This window comes from Engystomops pustulosus, chromosome 2 (assembly GCF_040894005.1).
Source record: "Engystomops pustulosus chromosome 2, aEngPut4.maternal, whole genome shotgun sequence".
Classification (NCBI taxonomy): Eukaryota; Metazoa; Chordata; class Amphibia; order Anura; family Leptodactylidae; genus Engystomops; species Engystomops pustulosus.
Genome location: NC_092412.1, coordinates 194,350,285 through 194,372,043, shown reverse-complemented (window position 1 = coordinate 194,372,043; position 21,759 = coordinate 194,350,285). Strand labels below are relative to the sequence as shown.

The window sequence follows — 21,759 nt, the reverse complement described above, 5'->3', positions numbered from 1 at the left end:
TAGCAGCGATCATTAACTGGGGACTGTCTCTGGTCCATGGCCAAGATGGATGGCCGCCATCTTGCCCTGATTACTGTGCCTGAACCGTGTTGTCAAGTCACTTCCCGCTGCACTGTTCTATGACAGAACGCATAGGGAAGAAGTTTCCCTTTCCGTTTTTATTTTTCACTCGCCACCTTCAAAAATCTATAACTTTTTTATTTTTCCATGTACAGAGCTGTGTTATGGCTTATTTTCTGTGTGACAAATTACACTTCAAAATGGTGGTATTTAATATTCCATGGCGTGTACTGGGAAGCGGGACAATATGGCCATGTATTGAAATGAATGTGGCTGTATGCTACACATATGAAAATAGCGTGGTACGGCTAGTATATGGCCGTTTTCATACATTCGTGTGATAGAGGCCTTAAACTTTACCAAGTGATGAGTCTGATCAGGCCTAAGACTGTCTGGTGCTCCCGGCATCAGTGTGAGTGCATCGGGTAATTATATAAGTTTGGGTTTTTTAGCGGTCAAAGAGGAAATCTAATGGGCATTCTGGGGCACCAAACCACCATTCCAAAAGGACATGTGGGTGATTTAGGTACTTGAGGTGATTTATCCTAACAAGACACAAGAGCAGACAACCAATTACATTTTGTCTTTCATGAATGAGGTTTACAAGAAAAATAGAAAAGAGCATCTCTATTGGCTCAGTGCAATGCTCTTCCTGCCCGCAGCAGTCACTTTCCTAAACTATTTTTGAAACGTGAACGCTGAATGGTTACTGGTCTCTATAGGCAACGGTGTTTTTTTTGGTGGGGTTGCTGAACTCGACTCCCCATAGGTGGAGCCTCACTACGTGACAGTTCTGTAAGCAGGACCGTGACCCCCAGGGCGGGCCTGTGACACGTCACTGTACCTATAGCATGACGCAGGCTTTGCTATTGGCTGCTTCCATACACGTCGTAATCCCAGGCCACTTGTATACGCGCGTACAGCTGGCTGTATGTGACAGGAAGCCGGGACTCTTTACATCACATAACGGTCCCGGCTGCTCGACGTCTCCTATTGGTCGCCTCGATAGATGCTCCAGGTCGCGCGCGCACCACCCTTTAGGCCCCGCCTCTTCCCAGCGAGCAGGCGGTGACGCGCACAGGCGAGGCGGGTTCCCGGCGTGAGGCGCTGGTAGCGGCTGTTGTGCGCTTGTGTGTCCGGTTAGGAGACGGCTCTGAGCTCACACCAGGGGACGAGGGCTTTGCCGGGGGATCCGGCTGGAGGTGGCGGCTGCAGATTTGTGGAAGAAGCCACTCCATTGGTAAGCGGCTGCTGGGTGTGAACTTTCGGCTTCTCTAGTGGACAGAATGACGGGCTGGAAGCAGAGGAAACGCCGGGGTTGCGGCCCGCCCTTCACATTAGGCCCTGTCCGGGTTGGGTGTGGAGGGCGGAAGGGTTCAGGCCTGGGACTTCCTCCAGTCTGTGTGGCGTGTCCTGCCCTCCCTTGTGGCCTCTGACCTCCGTCCATGGCTACTGATCCGAGGAGCTAGCACTCTGTCCTGGTGCCCTCTGCCAGGGATCCATGTCCTGTGTGGGTGGCAAGGCTGGTGGGTGTGGTGGTGTGACATTGTGGCCGCAGCCTGGGCACTGGCTATTTGTAACCTGTAATTGCTATGTGTCCTCCTCCGCTGGACGCTGAGTAACCCAGGAAATTGCAACAAGTAGATGTCATAGAGAAGAAGTACTGTGTAGTGCTGGCATTTGGTGTTTGGTTGGGTCACTGATGCTTACACCCCCCTCCCTGATCACATGTGTCTGATGTGACAGGGGTCTGTAGGGGGGAGCGGTGCACCCAATATTGAGATTTCACTGATGCTTGATGGTTAGAAGGTCACAAGTATAGACCCATCATAAGCTATGGCTGCTCAATGAGGGGATGGAAAAAGTTTCACATCTGCTGGTAAGTGCTTGGTGTCACTCCTTTCCGTTAGTGAAGACTTGGGTGTAAGACGTGATACGATTCTCTGAAGAAAATACATTTTCTAACTAGCAGATGGTTATGTATCTCGTGCTATATAAAATATTGTTTATTGGCCTAATGGAGGAAAATAAGGACTACTGGGCACTGCAGTAGCTTGATGCCAGACTGTGGCAACACATCTTCAACATTTTGTGGTGAAGTCAGAGAGCTGTAACTTGACAGCCTTTCCCTGCAGCCATGTTAATGGGAAGCTTTCTGGTTATCTTGCAGTCTGATTTGCAGCCACAGTATTATAGAGCATGAGGAGATGAGCAGTTTGATCAGATGTTTGATCAGTATATCTTCTATCTTATTTAAAGTATGGTCCACTCTAGATGGCAGCAGTTCACTGGCCCTGTCACTACACTGTGTAACACAACAGTCAGTATATTTCTTTACTAAATGCTCTTTTACATTTTTTTAATGGAGTCTTCTCCTTTTGGAATAGGTACACCAGTTTGGTTACTACCCCATGTTAGGCTTCCTGAAATTCATGTTTAATGTAAAGGGGACTGCTTCACAAGGTAGCACTGAAGCAAAGTTTTCAATATCCCACCCTGGAAAATGTATGTGTATATTTCCTTCTCTAAATGTGTGTGTGTGTGTATACATATATACATACTCATCGGCCACTTTATTAGGTACACCATGCTAGTAACGGGTCGGACCCCCTTTTGGCTTCAGAACTGCCTCAATTCTTCATGGCATAAATTCAACAAGGTGCTGGAAGCTCCTCAGAGATTTTGGTCCATATTGACATGATGGCATCACACAGTTGCCGCAGATTTGTCGGCTGCACATCCATGATGCGAATCTCCCGTTCCACCACATCCCAAAAATGCTCTATTGGATTGAGATCTGGTGACTGTGGAGGCCATTTGAGTACAGTGACCCCATTGTCATGCTCAAGAAACCAGTCTGAGATGATTCCAGCTTTATCGCATTATCCTGCTGAAAGTAGCCATCAGATGTTGGGTACATTGTGGTCATAAAGGGATGGACATGGTCAGCAACAATACTCAGGTAGGCTGTGGCATTGCAACGATACTCAATTGGTACCAAGGGGCCCAAAGAGTGCCAAGAAAATATTCCCCACACCATGACACCACCACCACCAGCCTGAACCGTTGATACAAGGCAGGATGGATCCATGCTTTCATGTTGTTGACGCCAAATTCTGACCCTACCATCCGAATGTCGCAGCAGAAATCGAGACTCATCAGACCAGGCAACGTTTTTCCAATCTTCTACTGTCCAATTTCGATGAGCTTGTGCAAATTGTAGCCTCAGTTTCCTGTTCTTAGCTGAAAGGAGTGGCACCCGGTGTGATCTTCTGCTGCTGTAGCCCATCTGCCTCAAAGTTCGACGTACTGTGCGTTCAGAGATGCTCTTCTGCCTTGGTTGTAACGGGTGGCGATTTGAGTCATTGTTGCCTTTCTATCAGCTCGAACCAGTCTGCCCTTTCTCCTCTGACCTCTGGCATCAACAAGGCATTTCCGCCCACAGAACTGCCGCTCACTGGATGTTTTTTCTTTTTTGGACCATTCTCTGTAAACCCTAGAGATGGTTGTGCGTGAAAATCCCAGTAGATCAGCAGTTTCTGAAATACTCAGACCAGCCCTTTTGGCACCAAAAACCATGCCACGTTCAAAGGCACTCAAATCACCTTTCTTCCCCATACTGATGCTCGGTTTGAACTGCAGGAGATTGTCTTGACCATGTCTACATGCCTAAATGCACTGAGTTGCCGCCATGTGATTGGCTGATTAGAAATTAAGTGTTAACGAGCAGTTGGACAGGTGTACCTAATAAAGTGAGTGTATGTAATATATATATCTCTCTATCTCTCTCTAGTTGAATGTAATTTTTGCAAAGAAATTCTCATCAAACTAGAACATATTGCAAGTTTTGTTAGACTCAAAAATGAAAGTGCATTGTCTACCATACCGTACACAGGAAAAAGAGCTTTTTCTATCTTTCCCCATATGTACGGCCGTGCCGCACTCCTCCATGTGGAAAGGGGGTGCAAAGCACCCGGGCGAACATACGTTCCTCCACAAAGGGCCGTTTGAGGGTGTTTTCCAGTTATCCCCATTTTTTTTCAGTGTTGTAGGTCATGTGATCCCGAGGGCCAACCAATGTCTTTACTAGTCACAGATGCAAAGGTGCAGCCATCACTGAACATTCTAACTTCCTGTAGTCACTGATTGGCCTCAGCAGTCACATGATGCATGAACGCACACAGGCAAAACTTGTTCTGTCACATTCGAAGCCTATGTGTGTTTTAAGCTGAGCAGCTGAACTGAACTCGGCAGGATTGGTTAACCTGGGATAGATATATACAAGTTTGATGACAAAAATAATTTACTTTTTGTGTAAAACGCCTAACTTTTTTTTTTTTTTTTCTTGGTTCTTTTAACCCCTTAAGGACGCAGCCATTTTACAGCTTAAGGCTCAGCCCGATTTTTTGGATTCTGACTTGCTTCGCTTTATATGGTTATAACTTTTGAACACTGTTACTTATCAAAACGATTCTGAGATTGTTTTTTCCCCACATGTTGTACTTCATTTTAGTGGTAAATTTTGGCAGATAAGTTTTGCGTTTATTTACAAAAAAAAGAAAATGTGATGAATTTTTTGAAAAATTTGCCATTTTCGAAATTCTAAATCATCACGTTTTCAGGCAGATAGATTTACCAGCTAAATAAGTTGCTGAATAACATTTCCCATTTGTCTACTTTACATTTTCATAATTTCTGAAATATCTGGATAATTTATTTTGACGTCACGCGGCTTGCAAATAGAATATCGCTTTTCCGGATTTTCAGAATTGACTATTTTGGGGATAAATACAGTTTTGAATGAAATTTTACATATTTAGCATCAAAACCCCCTATATAACCAACCCATTTTCAAATCTGCACCCCTCAAGCTATCAGAAACAGCTTTTACGAAGATTGTTAACCCCTTGAGATCTTCATAGTAATTGAATCAAAATGGAGGTGAAATTTAGAATGGTCATATTGTTCCCTTATACGTTCATTTAGCACCAAAATTTACACATTTCCAAAATATAAAAAGAGAAAACCCACCATACAATTTGTTCTGCAATTTCTCCTGAGTACAAAGACCCCCCACATGTGGCCGTTACTTGTTTTATGGGGGCACAGCGAGGCGCAGAAGGGAAGGAGGGCGCTGCAGCTGCCAGGAATTTAGTTTCCTCATTGGCCCCTTTTGAAGGCTATAAAATTTTCGTTTTTTCGTTATTGGGGCCATGTGACGGCATTTTTTTTGCGGGATGAGATGCTTTTTCCATTGTTACCATTTTGGGGTTGGTATCACCTATTGTTGAAAATTTAGGAACTTTTTTTGAGGGCAGGAGTAGAAAAGCATCAATTCTGTACTGGATTTTTGACTTTTTTTTTTTTGGTGTTCACCGTATAGACTAATAGTCATGTTATCTTTATTCTATGGGTTGATACGATTACGGGGATACCAGACATGAATATATTTTCTTACGTTTTACTAAATTTGTCAAACAAAACCCTAATGTGGGGAAAAATCTATAATTTTTGTATTGCCATCTTCCAAGTGGCATAACTTTGTTACGTTTTTGGCTACGGAGCTGGTTGATGGCTTGTTTTTTGCGGGACATGTTGTACTTTGCACCAGTATCATGTCTGAGTACATATGGTTTTTTGGTCGCATTTTATATCATTTTTTGTGGGATTGAAAAGGTAAAAATCATAATTTTTGGAGGGTTTATAACAGTTTTTTTTTACGGCGTTTATCGTGGGGGTTCAATAATGATTTACTTTTATTCTACGGGTTGTTACGGACGCGGTGATACTATATATGTGGGGTTTGTGTTATGATTTAGACTTTTTTTTTGAGTTATATGTCTCTTTATATGTTTTGGGGGTTTGGGGCATTTTTAGTGATTTATGACTTTATTTTTTTATTGAATAACTTTTTTTTTTACTTTTTCACTTTTATACCATGGGACATGAAGAAGCAATCTTCTGATTGCTTCTTCATGATAATATTCTGCAATACTCATGTATTGCAGAGTATTATCAGTGTCAGCCTATGCACTTGCATAGGCTGGCACTTTGCCAGTAAGATGACGTCACAGACGCCATCTTACTGGCAATTCTTGCTAGTAACTCTGGGGTCCAGATCGGACCCCAGAGTTACTATAGCAACGATCGGCGCCCCCCGAAAACGGTTCGGGGGGGCCGATCGTGGGGGAAAGACCCCCCAGATACTTGTTAGATGCCGCGGTCGCGCTGACCGCGGCATCTAACGTGTTAAGCACCCGCGATCGGAGACAACTCCGATCGCGGGTGTTACACTGGGGTGCCGGCTATTAGTTACAGCCGGCACCCCGTGTTTCCCGATGCCGGTTCGGCTCTGATCCAGAGCCGAGCCGGCATAGGAGCCGTGGCGGATATATCCGCCACTGAGCGCTAAGTCACTGCGCTCCGTGGCGGATATATCCGCCGCGGAGCGCGAAGGGGTTAAAGCTCCAGTTTATGCACGTTAGGTTTTAAAACCATTTGTTTTTTTTGATGTCTTGTCACCTCTCCCGACATGTCTGTTTTAGCGAAGTCTTGTAATCTGCATAAAGTAATTCTGAAGTCCAATATTTGTAGAAATCTGCATTATGCTTTTGTTATTCATCACAGAAATTCCAGTGTCACTGTATACACACTCCTTTGACAGGGAGATTGGTCACACCCACTTGACAATTTATTGGCAAATGAAACAACATAATGTGTATCAAACAGATATTTTTTTATTTTAACATTATAATTGTAATATTATGGTAAATACAAGGGTTTAGGAAAAGACGTCTAAGCAGATGTGGCAGGTTCCCTTTAACCACTTGCCACCAGCATTAGCACATGAAATGACTCTGTCTACATCTCCGTTAGGGCTTCAGTTAATGTGAGCCAAAACCAGAACACACACAGAACAAGTTCAAGTCTTTTCATTGTACCTGTCTCTGTATAGTCACTGGAGAGACTTGCACCTGTTCTGTGTGTTCATTATTCCTGGTTTTGTGACCCATAATTCCTGAAGGAAATAATTGAATACCTAACAGAGACGTGATCCGGGACTAATGTCCCATACAACTATAGTAAGAGGAGCTTGTCTCCTCTCCCACCACAAGTACAGACCCGGTTGTGGAAAGTACTGCTGTCCAGTTGCATTAACCATGTAGACGTTTAAAGAAGAGAAACATATTTGGTATCTATGAATCTGTAAAGAACCACGCTATACAACTGACATATAATTTCTCACACTGTAAATGATGTAAGAATATTTATAAAGAAAATGACAGAATTATTTGTTCACTTCCCCACCCCCACCCCCCAAAAAAAACAAAAAAAAAAAAACCCAGTGCCACGTTCCTGAAAATAGCCCCTTTAAAAATAATCAGGATGACCTGTAAAAGGTATTGGATAGGATAGAGACAGGAACTATTTTTAATAGGGTTTAACCTCTACGTGCATTTGGACGTAATAGTACATAAGGATGCTTTCCACACTGGGACATTCTGATTTCATCCAGCTTCTGGCACCGGCTCACAAAAGGAGCCAGCACCAGAAGCAGTGGTTGTCAGCTGTATATTACAGCTGACACCACGCTCCGACACTCGCAATCGGAGCTGGCTCTGATCTTGAGTGTTAATCCCTTACACGCCGTGGTATTCCCCCTAAGGATCGGAACCTCTGTGACGCTTACCGGGGAATCCGATCCTCTTCTGGGCAGCCCCGAGGTCTGCCAAGTGCCCCGGGGATGCCCAAGCTCTTCTACAGTCAGATCCCTTCTGTGTCTTACTGTAAACTGTCCAAGCATGTGTGATTAGATCATAGCATCTCTGGTTCAAGTTTGTATAAGGTAAAAAAAAAGTAAAAAGAAAATGAAAAAAAAAACGTTCTGCAAGATAATTTTGAATTAATACCTTTAAACTTCTCTAAAAAGTGATTAAAAAAATCTTACTGACTCTAAAATGAGACCACTAAAAAGAACAACCCTTGACCAGATTTGTCAGCCGAAAAATAAAAAGGTTATGCATTTGAAAAGACTATGACGCTAAAATTAACAGCATTTTCTCCAAATTACTTTTTATTCGGTAAAATTGGAAAAAAACATCTATATAAATGTGTTTTCATAATTGTAAAAATAATATACCATATATACTCGTGTATAAGCCGAGATTTTCAGCGCAAAAAATGTGCTGAAAAACGACCGGCTTATACAGGAGTCATAGTCATTAAAAATATGTAAAAAATAATAAACTTGTATACTCACCCTCCAGTGGCATCGACGTGCAGCACTGCTCCCCCGATGTCCACGCGGGTCCTCTTCTGGCTTCCGCGCCCGTCTTCTGTCTTCTCTAACAGCGGCGCCCAGCACGAAGTTAAAGAAAGAAGACGGGCTCGGAAGCCAGAAGAGGACCCGCGCGGACATTGTGGGGGCAGTGCTGTATACATACTGGGGGGGGGGGGGCTGTGACCAATGCATTTCCCACCCTCGGCTTATACTCGAGTCAATAGGTTTTCCCAGTTTTGACGGTAAAATTTGGGGTGTCGGCTTATACTCGGGTCGGCTTATACTCAAGTATATACGGTACTAGGTTTATGGTATGGTAAGCGGCCAAAAAAAAAAAATCTTACCAAAAATTGATGATTTTCATTTCCTCCACTTACAAAGAGTTAATAAAATGTCTTCAATTAGCTATAGATACCCCAAAATTATGTATCAGAAAAGTGCATCTCATGTGGAAAAAAAATAAGCCCATAGGTCCACATTAAAAAAAAAAAAAAAAATAATTCAGCCTGTACAATTTGCCAATGCATATCTGCTCTGGAAGACGTCAGCTTCCGTTCTATGCCCAGAACACATATGGGGTATCAGTGTACTCAGAAGAAATTGGGTATCAAACTTTGTGGAGTCCTTTTTTTCATTCAATCCATTGCAAATGATTGCCCAAAATGAATGTATTGTCCAAAAAAAATTACAATTTTTTAGACCGCACCTCCATTTTGTTTTAACCCCTATCAAACACCAAAACGGTTAACAAACTTCGTAAAAGTGCTTTTTCATATGTTTAGAGGTGTAGTTTCCATAATGGAGTAATTACGAGTCTTGCTATTATTTAAAGCCTCTGTCAATTGAAGCTTGAGCAGGTCCATCTAAATACAGGTTTTGGTGATTTTTTTTTTTTTTTCCCCCCCAAAATTTTTTTTAAAAATGGCACTAAAATTAAAATACATGGAACTTTAAAAAAAAAAACATGCCAACGTAAAGCAGACATTTGGGAAATGTAAGTTATGAATTCATTTGGGCCCTATGACCATCTGCTTCAAAATTAGAGAATTTAGAAAATGAAGAATTTTTCAAACTTTTTGGCCAAATTTCCATTTTTTTGTTAATTAAATACAAAAGAGATCATCTAAATTTTTAAACTAATTTGAAGTACAATTTGTCATGGGATAACGGTCTCTAAATCTCCTGGGTATGTTAAAGCGTTACAAAGCTAAACAATTAAAAAAAATTAGAAAACATTGTAATCCTATTAAGCCATAAAATGGATTTATCAGTAAACTAGATGTACCCAAAAATGGGTCCCAATAATGGCAACATACGGTTATCCCCCATCCACAGCAAAAGGAATTTGAGTCCCACCTCACAGTTGAACATAGCAGTCCACATGCACCGTGCTGTACTATTCCTCTCTGACCTCTGGGGCTATTTCTGTCATCGGCCTAGAGATGTGCAGACCCGAACTTTAGGGCACATTTCCACCTGATGCATTTAAGATGCTTTTACAAAACCAACAAAAAAAAAAACAAGTGGAAGGGCCTTGGCAAGAAAACTTACTAATAGATCCAGGCACCTTGCCTGTGGTATTTTTCTTTTGTTTTCCATTGCCTCCTTCCTTCCTATGCTAATGAGCCTGAATGGCTACTGGGGCGGTTTCGGGAGCACCTCTGTGCGGCAAGAAGCATTTCTGCCTCCCACTGTGTGCTTCAACTTCCTGTGCTGCAGTGAGATTACATCAGACAGAGAGAGGGCAATGCCAAGCAGGAACAGGCAAGTTCTTTTGGGAACTGTCCTGGTTGCCTTTCAGGCTTGTAATAGTTATGAAGGAAGAGGCCATGAATAACCAATATAAGATGATTACCGCAGTCAGTTTCTGGATTTATGAGTAAATGTCCCAGGTTTATCCATGCATGATTTTGGTAACCAAAGAAACAAGTTGCAAGAGCACAGTGACAATATAAGGGTCCAAACCCATATTTGGCAGGTGAACACTTCCTGTAGGGCTCGCATACAGCAGTGTGCTGGAGGAGCGGTGAGCAGTGCTTTCCATAGCGATGCACGGCCGTAAACACTGGGAAAGATGGCGCATGCTCTATTTTTCCCTTTGCACAGTCCGGTGCCATAAGTATGTGTGTTGCCATACCGCCGCTGGGCACCATAGGCATTTATGTGGACGTGGATCTGTGAAAGGGGCCTTAGGTTTGACTCAAAAAGCAGTGATCACTTGATAATGGCTCCAGGGAGGAGCTTAAACATTGTGTTATATATCTGACTATGGGTGAATGAAATTTTTTTTGACAATTGGTGTGCTGCTGCCATGGACTGTTTATTTCATGCTTGATTTCGATGTTGGATTCCCTTTACTTGGAAATTTTAGACATGGATATTGGGGTGGAAACATATTTTGTGTGTGTCAAGGAAAGGACAAATAGACAATTGTGCTTCTCCCATAGTAACAAGGAGCTTGTGTGTTTGCCATTCTGCATCGGCACATGACAGCAAAACAGCCACTTTTGTCTTCCATACAGCAGAGTAAAGCAAAGGCTTCTCAAGCTTCCGAAACTGAAATGTGTAACCCTAGGAGTTGCCTGTGATTGTGGCTGTTCACTTCTACAGTCAAGATAAGTTACTGGAAGTATGTAGCCATTCTGATATACTATGGTTGTAACCTGTTAATCTGGTCAGCCACAACAGAATTAACTATTACCATTCCAGCGTGGCGGTTTGGCTGGCAGAGGCAACGTGCTTGCTTTATATTTGTTTATAATGGAGGGACTCCCGTTCTCAGTGGGATTTTGCCACCATAAAGCATGTATACATGGCTGCACACGTTTGTGTATAACCGGTATGAGTGTGCCTGGTTTATCATGGTGGATTCCCCTCTGACAGAAATCCTGTCTTCCATTTATACTGCACGCCCTGGCTCCTCCCTCCAACGTCACTCTCTGAATTGCCACAGTCCTCCAAAAAAATCAAGCGTATAAATACAGTTGATTTTCCTGTTTGATTGCGGGCTACTGACCCAAATCGTGCCGCTGCGATCCTGCAAAAGATACAAATACTCTCTGCAGGATCACAGCACTGAGTGGCCGGAAGCAGAATTGGGTGGGACTTCCGGCCGACTGTTCAGGCTCACCCAGGGGGTTCTCTTTGCCTGGCGACGAAATCCAGGTGAGGGATAGAGGAGTTGATGGATGGGGAAGGATCTGTGCCCTAAAGTGTAGACTGGCAGCCGTGACTATGGTCCTGTTGCCGGTGCTGCCTCTGCAGGCAGATACTAGGAGCCTGTACAACAGAAGTCATTCCATATTGAAAATGACAGAATTCTGCTATTGACCTGTTCTGAGTATGAAAATATTGTACAAGTATCAAGGTTTTGACACGCACCAATAAAAACGTGTTCAGAGGACTTCCAAACTGCTGGTCAAGGTACTGTGTTTGTGGATTTGAGGGATACATGTGGTGACAGGTTCACTTTCAATTAAGAGATGATGATGGCCTCAGATGATGGCCTCAGAGATGTAGAAATTCCATATATAGACAGTTCATGGCATTTCCTCAAGGGCTTTGGTTCCTGCCAACAGCCTGACACCTCTTTTCCGAGGATTCCCTCCCTCTTTAGAACCCAACAATAATATTGGACATCTACAAAGGAATCTGTAGAACAGGATAGTCATTCAGTGCACAGTACTGAAAATGACAAACCCATTTTCATACATTGTGCAACCCTAGGCTGCCTCCGTATTGGTTCTGATGATCCATGCCCGCTGTGATCTCATCAAACTGTTTCCTCAACACACCTATGAGGCCTGTCATTCAGCATCTTATTAATTGATTTCCCCAATTAATCTTGTATAACCACATGTTTACAATAGACTTGAATTTCTTAAAGGAAACCTACCACTTCGGGTAGGGCTTATAAGCTGGACATGCCGTGCACCAACTCAGGAAGAGCTGGTGCCGGCGCTTACCTCCGTTATGTTTTTAAATGGTTTGAAAGTGTTTTAACAGTTTATTAATGTTTATATCCTTACTAGCTTCCCCGCACCAGGGTCCGCGCTCGGCACACCATGCGCACGTCCGTGCGTGCATCTGAATAGGAAGTGGTAGCGCGCATGGTGCGCCGAGTGCGGACCCCGGTGCGGGGAAGCTAGTAAGAATATAAACATTAATAAACTGTTAAAACACTTTCAAACTGTTTAGAAACATGAGCTGGTGCACGGCATGTCCAGCTTATAAGCCATACCCGAAGTGGTAGGTTTCCTTTAAGGAAAGGGACATTTGCTGGACTTAATTGAATTGCGGACTTAATTTAAAATCTTGAATCCAGAGGATTTAAAGAGTTGATAGAGACCATCCTTCATTAAATCGCAATGTAAATATGCATTGATTGCATCTGAAATAATCTAACCATTGGATTATGTAAAAAAACTAGAACTCGGAATGTAATATAGAGGAACGTTGATAGCGGAAGGGACATATTTTATTCTGCTATTGTTAGGAGGCTAAATGACCTGTGTCACATGACATGCAGAGAAGAGGCATGGGAAGGAGTAGATGGCAGGATCTGGTTTAGCAGGACACACCCCCTTTGATGCCAGGTAATAAAACATAAAGTTGATTAATGTGGATGTAAGGGAAACAATTTTTAGCTAAAAGAAGGGGGTCAGTTAATATGGCTCTATATGAACCTGTCACTAGCTGCATATGTGAATATGTGGTGATGGGTTCTCTTTAAAGAAATCTACCATGGAAATCAATCATTGATAAACCCGGGACAGTTACTCATAATCCAGGCACCATGACTGTAGTCGTTTTATATTTGTTATCCATGGCCTCCTTCCATCTTAAATCAACTTTAAAATTATGCTCACACACTGCTGGAGCTGTGCCGTACCCCTCTTGCAGCCCCCAACTGTGTGAGGACGGGGGAGGGGCTCCAGCTCATGTCTGCTGGGATCCAGCACAGTGCGGACACCGAGCTTCCTGTGAAGTGTCCTCTGTACAGACACCTGTTACTGATATCCTAGGGGATCTGGGAACCATTTCGAAGATTTGGACACTTTTCTAAAGCCCTCTCTGTAAACCGAATAGCCTAGAAACTCTGTCACAGCGTTGTGCACTGTAATTCCGGGGTATCCTTTAATGACATCATCAGGGTATATGACGGAGCGTTCACACGTGGCATTAACGCAAAATATTTCATCTGAAGAAGAGGCCATTTCAGGCAGAAAATGTATCTCATGAGTCTAAGAAAAGGAAGATTTTTTGTCAAATGCATTGACCCAGGTTTTATCAGGATCTTTCTTGTTTTACTCTTTGGCTGTCATGGGTATCTAGAATATTCGACTTGGCTATTTTTATCTCTACCATAGATTGTGGTGAATGGTGCCTATATCAGTGTTCAGGGGACCTCCCAACTTAAAGGAAACCTACCACTTGTAGTGGCAGGTTTCCGATGGCAATATCGGGCACCAGCTCAGGGTGAGCTGGTGCCGGAGCTTATTTTAGTTAGTGTTTTAAACCGCGGTATCGCGGTTTAAAACACTTTTTAAACGTTGTAGCCGGCGCAGGCAGGTACGCGCTCGGCGCTTACCGTGCACGCGGCTACATAGGAAGTGAATGAGAGCATAAGTACCTGATACAGGAATACTCTTTTAAGTATCTGGGAAATAAAGCAAAATAGTATTTCTAATATTAATCCCTCATTGCGCTCTATTGATTGACCCTTTTTCTTTAAATAAAATATTTTTTACTAAAGAGAACTACTGCATTGATTTGACATGTTTGTAGTAGTGGTTTAGAGGAATGTTTCTCTGAGGTGACCACAGTCCCAAGATTCTTTGGAAAATACATCAGTTTTCATGGTCTACTGTCTCTGTGACACCCGCCAGTGTTGGTGCCATAGGAGTAGATGGTGTGACGTATTATATGAAAATTAGTATTGCCCAGGCCCATCATGTTCTGACTAGGTGAACGAGCCACAGTGACTAGTCCAGCCACCCACCATAATGATCTCATTTTGCAAGACCAAGACATTCTGTAAACTCCCTTTTCCAGTGCTATTTGTACCTGTGGCGGAGGGATGGAATAGTATTGATTTCCAGTGTCGCACGGTTATATAAAGCCCATTTCAGGGACAGTGGTCTGATGATCCCAACTTTGGCCAACCATCTCATATGTTTCAGGTCTCCAGACATGCTCCCCAGTTTTCCCTTTTTGATATCATAGATTGTCCACTTTCACCAAATAATTGATATTATTTGTGTAATGAAAATTTTCCAATTACTATTTTCCATTATCTTCTGTATCAATTACTCATGGTTTTGTAGATCTCTGCTTGCTGTCCTTCTATAGAAGCTTCTATATTAACTTCCAGTGGACAGAAATATGCCCATGGTCATGTGATGTCACACAGGTGCACGAGCCGTTATATCATAGAGTAAATGCTGTGTGTTATAAGGAAATCGTTTTTTTTTTTTGTAGTTAAATGGATGATTTCTCTAACCTAACAAAAGTAAATGGCGGAGTATATTGTGTTACCTGACGGGTTCTTGACATTACTGGAGGGTTCTTGCTGTTTGCTGACAGGTTCCTTTTAGAGAAGGAGGTTCCTTTCATTTTGACTAATTGCTGTCTTTTTTAGGTCACTACTGACCCCCCCCCCCATTTCTAAGTATTTAGCATATGAAGGTTAGCCCCTATCGAGCAAGCTGAATATGGATTGTTCTGTTGTGGTGTTTTGCCAAGTTTATGATATGATGAATGATCTATGGAGATGGTTTTTACCTTGCTACTGTAAGGCTGGATGTACACTGCCGTACCGTAGCACGGCGGGCACATAACAGCGCACGGGAGGAGGAGGTGAGCGCTGCTCCCCCCCCCCTCCTCCCACCTCTCCACAGGAATAAATGGCGCATGGCGCCGTATGCTGGGAAAAGATAGGACATGTCCTATCTTTTCACGGGGTACGGAGCTGTACAGTGCCGCACGTGTACTGCCACCGTACCGATCCCGTAGGACGCTGTGCGCCAATTGCTGTCTATGGGGGACATATATCGCCGTATATAGGTCCCCCATGCGGCAGTGTGAATGTAGCCTTAGGGAAATCATTTTTGGCGAGGTACAAGTAAGTAATATACATGCCTTGCTTTGGTTGGCCGGCCCCATACTGCAGCGCTTATCTCACAGTTCAAGCTACTAGCTGGGCTACAAGTGTCTGGTCACTGAAGGATGAATAGCAACATTCTTCACATATATAGCCCTGGAAAGTAATTGCCCCTTGTGTTTTTATTACTCCCAACCACTGCTAAGTATGTTCAAAGCTGGACCAAGCACGTAAGTCATTGACTAGAGTCACTGCAGGATTCACCCCAAGCAACCTCTGGGTGTCCCCTGCTTTATAAATGGATTAAAAGCAAACCAGTCACCATGAATGGTCCCAATAGCCTATACTATGCTGATTTTAAAAATGCCTTTGACAGCATTCTATATCATTTTTAGTAGTTTTATAATGGCTTATTTTACACTACCTGGTGCCCTGCCAGCAGCATGTGTGGGGTCCTGGGGGGGGGGGTAGTCTGTGTGTCTGTCCCCTCCACACTCATCCAGTCCTCTCCTCTATCCTCACTACCTGTCCTGTGCATTGAGCAGGGAGGGGAGGAAGGGAGACGTTGTGGAGGAGAGGAAGAATGTATGAGCAGTCCTAGGCAAACTCCAGCCCCCTGGGACTCTCCACACACGGCTTGCAGGAGTCCAAGTAACCTACTGAAATGATACAGAATGATGACAAAGGCATTTTTAAAATCCACATAGCTAGTATAGGCTATTGGAACTGGTCACTGGCCGAAAGTGATATTCCTGGTGACGACTTGACTTTTGTATTCCAAAGGGTTTCTGTGTGCTCCTCAGGATGCGCTTCCCACTCTTTCCTTGGCTTCTTTTACCTACTGATAACTAAAACAATGGACTGTCATGGTGTCATTTTTTTGATGTGTGGTAAGGTACAGTATAAGAAGGAACAGCCTCCTCTGCAAGCCTATGTGGGAAATGTAAAGATTCAAAGGAGGACATAAGCAGTGTGGGCAAGGATCATATGCATGAGCTATTTAGACCTGTTGTTTGACCAGTATTTAGACCCCTACATTTAAAACCTGGCGTGTACATAAATGGGTGATTCTTCAGAGGCAGATAATATAATGGGATAACAAGTCAGACATTTTGGCCAGTCCCAATATATGGTCAAGAAATTAAAATGTACGTGGTCTATAGTAATGAATAAAACATTTATTTTTCTTTTGGCAGGTTTTGGATACAATTGCTCCAGAAACACACAGCAGAAACTGTTTACATGCTCAGGATAGCAAGTAAGTCTCATGGCAATAGTGAATTATGATGTTTTACAAAAACTGATCAGTTCATTGTGTCAAAATATTATGAAGAAAATTCTTTCATGTTTGAATGTTGCCTGCTAAAGCTTACATATTAGGCTCCGCTCGCACTACTGTATGCTTGCCCAGCCGAGCATACTGCTGCGCACTGCTCACCCCTCTCCATAGCGAGGCATGGCGCTCAGGCCGTAAACACAGGAAAAGATGCACGGTGCGGTAGCTCACGGTTGCACACACCATACAGTGGCTGGGCGCCATAGACGTCTATGGGGAGATGTATATGGCCACAAATTTGGCCATTATTGTCATTGGGCAGTTGGAGGTTTAATGACTTCCGGAAAATGGGTGTAAAACTACTGTGCTGTGAGAAGTGACTTCCTGAAATCCACAGTACTATTACGTCACTATTCTGGCATCGGTTCACATGTGGGGCCATTGGCGGAAGCTGCGAGTGGCTGCTGTTGTTTAGAAACGCAATTTTAGCACAGCAAAAAGTAGCTTCCTCCTGATTAGATGTGTTTTAGACATGCATGTCTGTGATTAGGAGAAGCTCCTTCCTGCTACACATTTCTAAATGCATTTCAAACGCCTTGTGTGAACGTGACCGCAAATGGTTACGTGTGCTTCCAGAAGCATTGACCATTTCATGCTAAAGTAAGGCAATTAAAAAATAAAAAATTCTTAAAAATCTAAATCTGCTTTCCCTAGAACTTATATATAAATATAAACATTAAAGATCATAAACATGTTGGGTATTGCCACATCCCAAAATGCCTGATCTCTATCAAAATATAATGGTTATTACGGGCATTTAACACCCTAGTGGAAAATGACGCCCAAAGACGAAAATGCCTCTTTTTAGCCATTTTGAAAACTATAAACAATTCAATAAGAAGTAAGGCGGTACAGTTCTTATAATGGTATTATTGAAAACATCATCAAAAGTCGCAAAAAATTACACCAAACACAGCTCCGTACACTAAAGTATGAAAAAGTTAGTGCCAGAAAATGGTAAAATTAAGGTGTTTTAATTTTTGTAAATGTATGGAAACATTGTAAAACCTATATAAATTTAGTATCCCAATTATTGTACCGACCCAAAGAATAAAGTATACCTGTCATTTGGGGCGCTCAGTGAAAGCCGTAAAATCCAAGAAATTGATTTTTTTTTTTACCAATTTCGCTACATTTGGAATTTTTTTTACCGCTTCCCAGTACAGGCGGTCCCCTACTTAAGAACACTCGACTTACATACGACCCATAGTTACAAATGGACCTCTGGATATTGATAATTTATTGTACTTTAGTCCCATCCTACAATGATCAGCTGTAACAGTTATCACAGGTGTCTGTAATGAAGCTTTAATTCTTATGACAACCCAACATTTTTAAAATCCAATTGTCGCAGAGACCAAAAAAGTTCTGGCTGGGATTAGAATGATAAAATATACAGTTCCAACTTGCATACAAACTCAACTTATGAAAAAACCTACAGACCTTATCTTGTATGTAACCCGGGGACTGCCTGTACTCGGTATGAAATATTAAATACCGTCACAATGAAGTGCAATTACAAGAAAACAAGCTCTCACACAGCTCTTTACATGGAAAAGTATAGATGTTTGAAGGTGTACAGTGAAAAATGAAAGCACAAAAATAAAGTGCTTGGTCGTTAATGGGTTAAAGAAACAGTGGCTTGTTTTTTAATTCTGTGCAAGTTGTTGGAAGATGTTGTGTAGGAGTACTAAGGCATGAAAACAATGCTCTAGAAGTGAACAGAAGCAGATTGTTCTCAGCAACGTATCACACAGTAACAATTTAAGTGATTAAACTGCAAGTGAAAGTTTGGAGGACATGGCAGCTTCGATATTTGTCTTTGCGTTAGATGCCTTTTTGGTGTAGCATTAAAGAGTAACTAAAGTTTTTCTTTCTTTTTTTTTTGTTTTTTTTTTTTTTCCCCACAAATTAATAGCTCTTTGGATGTAAAACAATTTTGCCCATTATATTTACCTATACAGGCAGTCCCCTACTTAAGAACACTCAACTTAAATACAACCCCTAGTTACAAACGGACCTCTGGATATTGGTAATTTATTGTACTTTAGTCCTAGGCTACAATAAACAGCTATAACAGTTGTCACAGGTTTCTATAATAAAGTTTTAGTGTTAATATTGATTCTTATGACAACCCAAAATTTTTAAAATCCTATTGTCACAGAGACCAAAAAAGTTTGGGATTACAATGATAAAATATACATTTCCGACTTACATACAAATTCAACTTAAGAACAAACCTACAGATCCTATCTTGTATGTAACCCGGAGACTGCCTGTATTCAGTAGTCTCTTTGCTATCCCCCTCAGATTATCTCAGAGATGCAATAGCTTCTTCCTCTCCCTCTCCTGATAAGCCCTAAAATCCCTTAGTATAAACATCAGATAAACAAATCTACTGTTTCAATGGAGGGGAAGAGCTGCTCCTCCCTGCTCACAGAGAAGGAGGTGGTCATGTGACAGAACTCTTTGTGCATGAAGCAGAGCCGGATGTGTGAAAAGCAAATGTCTCCTGCACAGAATAGTAAGGTACAAGATCTCTCCTGTTCCCATTCAGTTCCTCCATCCCAGTCTGTGATTCTACAGAACTTTCTGTCTCTCCCCTCCCGCACCTTGTCATCTGCAGTATCAGCTCTGTGCAGATAAGCTATTAACACTTGGTGCTCACACAGCACAGGCTATAGCTTTCATGTACTTATGATTTCTTCCACTTATTACATGTTCCTTGCTCCTCCATGTGATGGAAGCTTCCAGACTGTCACTATATACATCATGTATGTGCACTATGCAGTGTTCAGTGGATTTACTTGTCAGAAACTATATATTTATTAGAAGTTACTTTGAGAGAGAACACAAGGCATCATGGGATCTGTGGGCAAGCTAAGTGGCCTCAGCTTGAGGGCATGGACAGACAGACATTAGTCTCCACCCATTTCACCTCTGGTGAGAAAGATTTTTGTCACACTTTCAGAACAGAAAATGCCATAACTTTGGAAAGAAAAGGACGAGCAGCACAAAGTCATCATAGTTCAGCTTTTTTTCAAAGGGTGAATCACATATAATAATTTGGTAAAATCACTATAGCTTTACAGTTGCGCTATAAAGAGAACCTGTTGGGACTTTTTATGGACTGGAGATTCAGAGCCTACTATATAAGTGCTGCCATGTTAAAAAAAAAAAAAAAAAAAAAAAACACAAAACAAAAAAGTCCTGCTTGGACTGTTTTGCCGGCATAATGGGAGAAAATCTTTACCAGACACACATGTGGGTTTCACATGTAGAAACATGTTTAGTACATGGAAACATGTGTATTGCCTTTCCTTTTAACAAGGGGTAACATGTGCTTTCAGTGCTCATTTTATCTTGATCCTGGCACATTGTCTGACTGCAGTCTTAGAGGTGAGTCACGATGCACACGTATGGGGGTTGAGTGATAGGTAATGCCCCTTGGTTTCATCTAGGGTCTGGCACATATGCACTGAAGCTTGTGCATACTACTCTACTGCAGATGTGCTGTGCTTATGGGATACAGCTAAGTTTAAAGAAAATGTACCATCAAAAACATCATGATAAACCAGGGGCACTTATTTATAGATACAGGCACAGTGACTGTGGTGGCCTTATATTTGTTATCCATGCCCTCCTTCTTTCTAAATGTTATTCTAATGAGCCTGAAGGACTCTAAGGGGGTACTCTTTTATCTCAGTGCTCCAGCTTCACATACTGTTACAATGAGCAGGGCAGGTCTGCCCTCACCCACACTTCCTGCTACTGCTAGATTACACAGGCAGTGGTTGGGTGAGACTTGTTTTGCTCATTTTAACTGCCTATGAACCTGCAGCACTGAGGGACTCTCGTAGCATTTCCCAGAACGCTTCAGGCTCATTAAAATGTTAAAGTTTATTTTAGGAGGAAGGAGGCAATGGATAACAAATATAAGACTGTTATCACAGTCGCAGTGCCTGCATCTATAAGCAAGTGCCCCTGGTTTATCTTGTTTGATTTTGATGGTAATTTTCTTTCTTTGTTATTTCTTTCAAAGTTGAGTGGGGCGGTAACAGTCATATGGCTCTCTAAACCATAAGGCTGCGTTCACACAATGCACTTTAATTGTGCTTTGAAGCGGTTCATCAGGACTTGCTCCTCCCCAAACTCATTCACCCCTAAATGCATGTGTACACATAGCAGCAGCACATGTTTTACCTTGCTATTAGTCAGTCCATACACAATGAACGTAATGCAAAAGTGGGGCTGTGCTCAGCACTTGCTGGTGGATCCTTTCAGCAGATGCAGTGGGCCTACTGAATCAAGTGTCTGGGAGCATAGATGTTCTAGTTGCTCATGACAATCAAATCAGAGCTCATATTTCATTTCCCCACAGAAGTTTATAAGGTGATAGCTGAGCTCCGGTTATCATGAGCAATTAGCACTGCTCTCTGTTTTGATTAATGAGGCCTAGTATGATTTGTGAAACATTGGGGGAGATGTTTAAATCTGACTACGCCAGAAAACTGGAGTAATTTGCACCTGCTTTGCGCCACATTTACTGAAGGTTAAAAGGGGTCTTTTCCAATTTCAGCAAATAAACATTGTCTAATGAAAAGTTGTACATTTTTCCAATATACTTCTATATCAATTCTTCACTGTTTTCTAGATCTCTGCTTGCTTTCCTGCAAAGCTTCATTGTTTATTATCAGTGGACAGAAATCTGACTATGGTTAGACAGGTGCATGGCTCGTTATAACACTCTAATAACTCTGATACTAACGAGCCGTGCACCTGTGTGACCATGGTCAGATTTCTGTCCACTGGAAATAAACAATGAAGCTTTCTATAGCAGGACAGCAAGCAGAGATATAGAAAACCGTGAAGAATTGATACAGAAAGTATATTGGAAAATTGTATAACATTTCATTATACAAACAAGAACATAAATTTGCCAAAATGGGAATACCCCTTTAAGACCATTTTATGCTCATT

The 21,759-nt window shown here is 42.2% G+C and overlaps 1 protein-coding gene and 1 long non-coding RNA gene across 7 annotated transcripts in view; one reads left to right on the top strand and one right to left on the bottom strand.

Annotated features, from left to right (window-relative positions):
* LOC140119068 (uncharacterized) overlaps positions 1–1,038 on the bottom strand; it is a 50,272-nt gene extending 49,234 nt beyond the window's left edge. For 3 of the 5 annotated variants that reach the window (XR_011853314.1, XR_011853315.1, XR_011853316.1), the window contains exon 1: positions 905–1,038. This is a non-coding gene — a long non-coding RNA (uncharacterized lncRNA). The remainder of the gene's footprint in view (positions 1–904) is intronic. The other 2 variants (XR_011853313.1, XR_011853312.1) reach the window with 1 other exon arrangement.
* A 96-nt stretch (positions 1,039–1,134) lies between these two features.
* The window catches only part of RAP1A (RAP1A, member of RAS oncogene family), a 51,467-nt gene continuing 30,842 nt past the window's right edge, over positions 1,135–21,759 (top strand). The window contains exons 1-2 of one of the 2 annotated variants that reach the window (XM_072137695.1): positions 1,135–1,300; positions 16,640–16,701. The gene's annotated coding sequence lies outside the window, so the exon portion shown is untranslated. Of the gene's footprint in view, positions 1,301–1,919; positions 1,940–16,639; positions 16,702–21,759 lie in introns of those variants that run through there. The other variant, XM_072137696.1, reaches the window with a different exon arrangement.